This window comes from Crocodylus porosus, unplaced genomic scaffold (genome assembly GCF_001723895.1).
Source record: "Crocodylus porosus isolate Cpor-Errol unplaced genomic scaffold, CroPor_comp1, whole genome shotgun sequence".
Taxonomy (NCBI): Eukaryota; Metazoa; Chordata; order Crocodylia; family Crocodylidae; genus Crocodylus; species Crocodylus porosus.
This window is the reverse complement of record NW_017728947.1, coordinates 21,442,871-21,451,854: the sequence shown is the minus strand read 5'-3', so window position 1 is coordinate 21,451,854 and position 8,984 is coordinate 21,442,871. Positions and strand designations below refer to the sequence as shown.

The 8,984-nt window shown below is 39.0% G+C and overlaps 1 long non-coding RNA gene across 1 annotated transcript in view; it reads right to left on the bottom strand.

Annotated features, from left to right (window-relative positions):
• LOC109321604 overlaps positions 1-5,232 on the bottom strand; it is a 10,937-nt gene extending 5,705 nt beyond the window's left edge. The window contains exons 1-2 of the long non-coding RNA XR_002104102.1: positions 4,895-5,232; positions 1,573-1,716 (exon numbers count right to left, since the gene is read on the bottom strand). This is a non-coding gene — a long non-coding RNA (uncharacterized LOC109321604). The remainder of the gene's footprint in view (positions 1-1,572; positions 1,717-4,894) is intronic.
• Positions 5,233-8,984: the final 3,752 nt, after the last annotated feature.

Genomic DNA, 8,984 nt, shown 5'->3' with positions numbered 1-8,984 from the left:
CTAACCTATCCAGGTCTGCCTGGATGCGGTCCCTGCCTGCTGGTGTATTCACTTTACCCCACAGCTTGGTGTCATCAGTGAACTTGAACAGGGTGCTCTCCACACCCTCGTCCATGTCACTAATGAAGATGTTGAACAGCATCTTCTATTCTATCTTATTTTCTAGCATCTACAATAATTCTCTTTAATACATGTATAAAACAGCCATTAACTTCTAGGTATAAAAGGAATTTATTTAGTAAAGTTGACCTTTCTTCTGTGAACAAATTTTGAATATCCCTAATGTATCTTTCAGTTAAAACTACTTGCTACATAGATTGTGCAAAAATACAGGTTATGTTGTTTAAATTTTGACACAATGTGTATGTCATGTGGTATGTTTTCATTCTTTGATTGGATGACTACTATGCCTAGACTCAGATCCCTAGTGCAAATACTGCAGCTTACTAAATCAATGTTTGCTTCTGCAAACTTTCCAGCAGAAAATTCATTTGCCTAAGAAATGGAAAAACAAATGTAGTAAAAGCAACTTCGTTCTTTTTAAAAAGTTCAGAATTTTAAAAAACTCTTAAAAGATGTTTGCAGTATTTTTCCAATACTATTTGTAAATATATTTAGCAAATAGACTGTTTCATAACACTTAGTTTTGTCTGTAAAAATCTCCAATGCTGAAGGTTTCTCCTGTACAGTTTTCAAAAGGTCAAAGTTGAAAATTTCAACTTAAAATTCTATTGAGCTATAGTCGCTGTGCTTTTGTAAGTCGTTCCATTATCCATAGTTATAATCTTCACTGACTTTAGAAATAATTGCTTTGCTAAACAAAAAGGAAGTCTGATTCTAATTTGCTATCTAGATCTGCATTCTTATATTCTTTTTATAGATTTTTGAACAAGTTATCACAAGAATCTTCCTTCACTCAAACATAGTGAAAGTTTTATCTTACTTCGGATATCACAAAAATAATTTATTACAAAGGAAACAAAACCTTTTGTCTCACAGTATATTTCTTTGCGACAGCTGTGGTATTTCAACGAAAGCACAAAAGCTGTGATGGTCTGGACTGCAATCAACCATTTTTAATAGGAAATTTTTACAGACTTTTAATAAGATCTCCTAACATAATTTATGAGGAGAGGTTTTGAAGTGAAGAGGCATTGTTTGGCAAAGTGTTCTTCCTCTAATCTCAGGAAATTTAAATAATCGAGTGCTCATTTCCTCTAAACTTGGGATTTCTCCTAAAAAAAAAAAAATGGTTAAGAAAAACACCTGCTACACGTACAGCACCAAAATAAGCATATCCATAGTCCCAACAACATATATTTCTAAAAGGTTTTAAAGACAAATAGTTCCATCTAAGATCTAAAATTCTACTATGAATAATGATATACTGAATTTTACCCATTATAGAAGATTTTTGCTCTTTTATTTACTTATAGCAGGTATGGATTGGAAAGTGCAATGATAGATTTTAGAAGTCTGCATGATTAGGATGGATTTGAAAGAAGCACAGAAGTGTGCATTATTTACAAACAGATTAAGAGAAAACCAGATAAGTACCAAAAGTTCACATACTTAAATCGTTCAGATTTACAGAGACTGCAAAACTTGGCTAGGAGTATTACAAGAACAAGCTTCCTAATGAGCTCTCTGATGTGTCTTGCAAGAATAGGCTCTCAAAGGATATTTTGACATTTTCCCTTCTAGTCCCACCAAGAACTAGGAAAAACAGAGGAATGGAATGTGAACAATGATTTTTTATAATAAAGTTAGCCAAGAATTTCTGAACATTAAATAAGGTTTGATTGAAAGTGTTTCAGCTTTGGGTAAAGGTTTGAGTCAGTCCTTTTTTATCTGCAGAAGCTACCATCCACAGTTCACAGTTAAAAGTTTTCCTACTTCTGTAGGAACACCATGCAATCACCCCCACCTACAGAAAAAAACCCCAAGGGTCTTAGAAGGAAGTATTCATCAGCTCAATGACAGAATGGCTTCAATGAAACCACACTAATTCTCCCAGGCACAGCATGTCAGGGACCTCAAAACAGCTCTTGGCAGCAAAGATAATATACTGTATTTTCTCGTATACAACACATAACTCCCCCCCCCCCAAAAAAAAAACAAACAAAAAAACAGCTGCTGGAAATTACAGTGTGCATTATATATATGAAATACAGTAAAAGCGGTTTCTGCTTTACTGGGCAAAAGTGAAAGTAAAATCTGTATGCCACTCCAGGAGCGGAAAATGAGCAGACTTGGATCCCTAGCTACTCCTACTTAGTTACTTACTACAGGGAAAGATCTTTTTTCTTCATTCTGCCTTTCAAAAACAAGATACATATTTTATTCCAGGGCATGTTGCATTTAAGAAAATATGGTACTTATAGGCCTGGGATCAGGTGGAAGGAGGGAAAAGGCTGGGCTAATTTCATTGCCTGACTTCAGGCTAATAAAGCTAACTAGGTCTCTCATTTTACTCATCAGTTGTCACAGGGTTAGGAGAAAGTCATGTGCAATATACCACGACCCAAAACATTCCCCAGGCTAGCTCAGTTTTCATTTCCTCATTTAGCAAAGATACCCACAGACAGACTACAGAAAGAAGACTCCCAGGGTCTGGAAAAAAAGAAAGGTGTCACCACAAAACCTTTGCTGCAGAAGGGACAGCCTTGTTCTCCCCGCAAAATTATAGGGAGGATGACCCAATCCTCTCAGCCCAACCTCTCAAGCCCTCAGTCACAGGTCCAGTCCATTGACTTCTGAGAACTACTTGCCTTTCTGAAGATGACTCGTGTCATGTGTATGAGTTTGTAGGGTCTGGTCCTTGATGCAACTGTGTTTCTTTCTTTTACTGTGGCCCTGGAAGGTGCAAGACATGACATCTATTTTGCTTTAGGCTCCATCTCTTACTTTTTTTCAAGCTCTGTCTACATCAGGTTTATAACAGGTGTCTATTACACATCACACTCCGCTTTTGCCTTTCACCTCCCCATCTCCTCACCAGCTAAGTTGTAAATAATTTGGCCAATGATGTGTGTATGTATACTAGCTTCTTCTGAAATGATTCTGGCCCTTTCTGTGTACTCTCTCTGCTCTGGTTCATATTCCCTGCTGCAGGGGGTGGGGCCTGTACACATTCCACTATGAAGATCTTCTTGATCTGCTCACCCTTGTTAGTATTAGTAGACTGCAGAGAGCCAGCCTGTCAGGTGGCTGCATTCCACTGCAATCCTGGCAGCTTTTGCAGGGATGTCTGGCATCTTAGGGCAGACTTTTAACCCCATTCATGCCAGAATCTGTCTGAGCTGCATTCACTAAATTTTTAAATTCCAGATTCATTATACAATTCACTGAAAAGTTACATTTTCCTCAATAACTGAAATATATTATTTTGCTAAACTTACACTATAACAGTGCTTTAAAAATACATACAGAGAGTAGTGTTCTTGATTTACTGAAAATCACCGCAGTTCTTTAAAACTTTTTAAAAAATCTGTTTATCTGTAAAATATGTGGCATATACAGCAATAAATGGTAGCATGGTGTGACACAGTGAAAAGATTTTTATGAACAGGATTTGGAACATGCATGATTTCTGTGAGCGCCACATTTTACAGGAAACATTTTAGAAATGTTTCACGGAATTTCTACATGGTATTATAGGCTCAGACAAAGAGCTCCACTGAGAACAGGTCCGGGGCAGAACCAGGGTGTCTATTTATTATCATTCACATCTTCCACACTACTGCTACAGGCATGATGACGCTGCTGCCAATATTCCAGCAGACACGCTGAAGCAACAGCTGCACAAAGCTGGCAGTATATCTCTACAGACCTTGGGTGTGGATTCTGTCTTCCTCAGTTCGCCCAGCATTCCCAACACAAAATTAAAATAAGCCAGCTTTCTGTAGGAAAAGTGGAATTTCACGCCAGTTTAGTAAAGTGAATTTAGAGCCACCAGGTTTGTTTTAATAAGGACTGAGAAATTTTCATAAAAGGGAATTTTCAAAATTACAGAAGTAACATCTGCTCTTTTTAAAGAACAGTCTAATTTAACGTTCCAGTGCTGTCTTTTAATTTATATAGCTGTCATCGTAGGACTAATTGTAAATTACTAACTTTTCCTGACTGCTGCAGGATTCTGATTCTTCCTCTCAAACCACAGAAACTTTCATTTAATGTTCAGGGCAATATTGGAAACTCAGAGTTTCTTAACGTGAATATTTTAAATTAATCTATCATGCATAAAAAAACTATTGGACTTTGAATGCTATTTCATTAGTGTTTATCTCCATTTTAATGCTACATTGTTTGTAGCATCTGAGTTTGGAGTGTGTTTTGCTGACAGCAGCACGTTCCTTTTGCTAAACAGCTTTTACACTTCAGGAAAGCACCCCCGGTACTGTGATCAGTAAATCACTATCATTTTGTTCATACAGCAAATAATTTGTTTAAACTTTTGAAACATAAAACAAATCCAGGCACTGTGAACTATACCTAACCTTGTTATTTCACATTACAAAGCATTAGATCAGAAAAATGATTCACACTTTCTAGCATTAAACAATACAAAACATAGGGTTACAGTACCAACCTCAAAGTTCCCATTAAAAAGTAATCACTTTGGCTCCTTTTTCCCGGTACTGCTCAATTCCATTACTGTTTTTTTTCCCCCCACAGAAATATGTTTTGAATTACCCTATGACTTATAGGATATGAAAAAGCTCTTTATTACTTGCTAACAACTATTCTTGCCTAGCCATAATAAGCCAGGGCATCCTTTCCTACAAATAAAGAAGCATGGTATTAAACAAGACTGGAAAGATTTTAATGCAGTTGCCAATCTCACGCTCCAAGAGTTGCCTATATGAGCTACTCCAGTGCTTATGTTCCATACCTTCATGCCAGCTCTTGGCTTCTTTGTTCCCTTCAGTCCTGTTGGTAGCACAGCTCCTCCTAGGGTCCTTCCTACTGGACAGTTTCCCCAAACCCTTTCCTCTTGAGTTTTGGAGGATTCCACAGTATTTAGGTTGTTGTTGAAGATTAGGAGAAGAGTTGTCCAACAGTCCTGCCCTCTCCAACCACACAGGCCTTCTGTAGAGGAAGTGATGTCCCTTCCTTCCATAAGCAAATCTGACAAACTTGCCTGTGTTCTTGCCCTTTCCACAGACACAAGGTATAACGGAATTTTAAGCATGTTGCAATTTTCCAAACCTCATTTTTTTTCAAGTGCAATGAAAGCCAGGAAGCAGCTTATAGTATGGTGCTACTTCCAGTAATTTAGGGGAGGATTTTCAAAAGTGATTAAGTAACTTGAGAGCACTTTGCAATTCCTACTTTGGTGGATACTTATTAGAAAGTTGTTTATTAAAAGTAACAGGAGGAAAAAAAGCAAAAATTGGATTTGGTTGTTTTATTCCCTTACCCCACAAATTTGTTGAACTTTAGAAAACTCAGGAATATCAAGTTTTGTCTCAGTTAGTTTGCTGAAGATCTCTTTTGAATAATTCAGTTATGTGAACTGGGAATTTTCTCAACCCTTAAATGACGGGGCATGCCATGAATGTTTGACAAGAGACCTTTCTTGTTTTTACAGGAGTTTAAGTTAAATAGGCTTTAACACCAACTAACTAAAAACAAAATGTTTTAAACAGTATGGCTAAAAATCCCCCCCCTCTCTCTCTCTCTCTCAGGTAAGGTTAATTACAAAGTTACCTGTGATATCATGAACCTAGTAGTTCTCCAGTTGTCCAATTGCCTGACTGTAAAGTAAAAAAACAGAAAACAATTCATTATTATTGGAGTAAAGATAAAACATTTCAGACTTCCTTTCTACATCATGAAAAATGGGTACTACAGATATAATTTTAAGATCTGCAAATATTTACAAAGGGGGAAGGGACAGATATTATTATCCTCTCCATTTTACAGGTGAGGAAACTGAAACAAAGGCGGACAAAATGTAATTTGCTTATCTAAGATTAGAACTCAAGACACTTACAACTTCAGTCCTGCAAGCTAAGCATGTCACCTCCCTACTTATTCTTCCGGAGTGCTGGGTTTAATTATTTCTGTCCTTTTCTTACCATGTTTCAGAGTCATCTGATGCAAGGAAAAATGCAGTAGCTAGCTTCTGGAAAAAATACATTTTTGAGTTAGCTTTTACTACAATTAAATTATTGGAATAGATTAGAAAGGGACCAGAATCAAACCCTGATCTGCTCCCCCCCAGCATTTAAGGTGTTCAAGCTTGGAGGCCTGATCTGAACCAAAACTGAAATCTTTATAATGGAATGAACTAGAATAGGGCCCATGGGCCAACTGGTGGCCCTTGGGCTACCTGCAGCCTGTAAGAGGTAAGTTGTGACCCTCAGACTTCTGCCTACCTACACTGCTCTGACAACAACAGTAGCTGGGGTCCCTGGGCTGTCCCTCCTTCCTCTGGCTGCCACTTCCTGCCTCTGCCTTGGGGATACCCCAGGGAGCACCCCAGGGAGCAGGGCTATGTGGCAAACAGTGCAGCAAGCTGAGAATGAGTATGGGGCCATGTGTGCTGGGGTGGGGGGACACAAGACACTGTATGTGGGCAATTCCACCCATGTACTGCAGCAGTAGGAGGAGTGCCAGTGAGGACATGTGCTGCAGCATTAGTAGGAATCATGCTCACACACTCACACGTTGGAGTGGGGAAGGTATTGTGCTCATGTATCATTGCATTGTAGCAGGGGTCTCATGTACCTGTGCAGTGTAGCAAGGAGTTGGGTGCCCAGTGCAGTAGTATGGAGGTGCCCATGCAGGTGTACAGTGCAACAGGAGGGTGTGGGGGAGTGTCTGCGCAACCCAGTGGCCTGTGGCTCACTTGTAAGGCCTCCAATGCCTGTGGCCCCTGGGTGCTTAGAAATTGGACACCCCTGACCTAGAACAAAATGGAAAAACCCCGTTAACATCTGGGCTCTGGAGTGTTTCAGTACAAACATGGATCTGAACTTGAGTTTGCAGCTAATTGTGACACTCTTCTCTGTGTTAGCAAGTATTCTATAGCTCGTATTATAACTCATAATATCTGGGTGCTTCCTGACTTCCACAACTGGGACGTCACAAATCTGAGTGCCTTTCAGAATTGTGCTGTTATTTGACTGACATTGTCACACGTAGGTTATTCTTTCATTCAGGGAAAGGAATTTGTGTTCAATGGAACATGTTGCTTTCATAGGATTTTTTTTAAAAATGTCTATGGAGCCAAATACCTACATAGTCATATAGTAGTGCTGAGCAGTAACCAGTGCAATTAAAAATACACAAACTGCCAACTGACCACAGTAACAAAGTAATAATAAGGAAAATGGCCAAATGAATCAGAGATTGATCAAGAAACGAGGCAAAATAACAGCCCGATGAAATCAAGAAGAGTTTAAGGCCAGGATGTCACCCTAGGAAGGGTTAAATTGAAAGTAACTTATGGTGAAGGTATACACATTACACATAGACCTACTACATCTGTGGGATGTTAAGCAGTGTTAAAGTTAGAACATGTTGTGGGCAGTCATGCATTAATGGGCAGTACTATCTCTTGCTTGGTCTGCTCTGTCTTACCACTAGAGGGCTGGTGAGCAGGGACATAGCTAGCTGCCGGAACACCTGACCTCTGTCCCTGCTCTGGGGGACAGTGAGGGGGATTGGGAGCAGTGCGTCTTGGGATGCTGGAAGACTGCAAACTGCAAATCCATGGAGCAGACTGAAGTTACCCTAAGACAAGTTGGGAAGCATGGCCCAGAGTTAACCCATGCCTGAAGTGGTGTAACTCTGAGATACTCAGGAGGCACTGAACATGTGTTAACTAGTTTTAACATGTAGATGCTTATGTTTTAAGTGCCCTTGCTTTGGTCTAAGTGTAACGTGTAATGTCAACCCCAGGCCCATAGCCTCAAAAGTGTCTAAGTCCCATTTAAATCATTAGGATTTAAGCACCTACCTCCTATTTAGGCACCTAAATACATTTTAAGATTCGGACCTTGCTGTATACTTACAGAGGTATCCTGCATACATATCCTTCAGCTTTGCAAACATGGAATTAATTTTGCACCTCTGTACTGAGTATTGTTTTGTCAGCTACAACTTATTATTAAACATTGAAACTACTTGAAACTGCTGTTTAAACACTGAAACTGCGGTTGCCAAAAATATATGTGCACTCAAACAGAAACAATTTGAAAAATTATACATATAATTAAAGGTAGTGAAAAGACAAGAAGAAGTGAGAGAAGGAAATTGCCAAAGAGTAAAGGTCAAGAACTAGACTTTTGAGACTGTAGAGATGAGCAGTTTTGCTTAAAAGAAGATAAAGAAACCAAGAAATACTAAATGGGTTCCTAAACACTTTTTTCTTTCAAGTAAAGCAGTCCGGTCTACTTACTTACCAGTATAATTTATGCAGGAACCAGTGAATAAATATGTCAGAATGTATCTGTATTACTGCAACAACTTGACTGCATATAGAATATGTCTTAATGATATATCAAACCAAAAAGCTCATAAATCAGAGAATTGTGCTGTTACCTGTGCAATTTATAAAAACTAGGTTTTGTAGAGGAGTGACTTTGTCTCCACAGTCTGAGTTGTTACAATGACTAGCCGTGACTGTCTGAAATCTGTTCCCTTTTCAAGAATCTTGAATTCTTCAGTTATATTGCAGAGAAGTCAAAATTAAGTCATGCTATTCATAGGCTTTGGTTTTTGCTGGTGGGTTTGTTTTTTTGTTTTTGGGAGGGGGGGGGTTGCGTTCCTGCACAAAGCCTCACACAAGCCCAGAAAAGTCAGTGTTCTTCAACTTGGTTCACCCAATGTGGCTCGTGGGTGCTCAGCAACCGCTGATTTTTTCCACTAGGTGCTTGAGCACCAGAGTATCCATAGAGTCAGCACCTGTGATGCTACTGACAAAATATTCTTCAAGTAGCTCCTATTAATCTATTAAAATGGAATAGAGGACA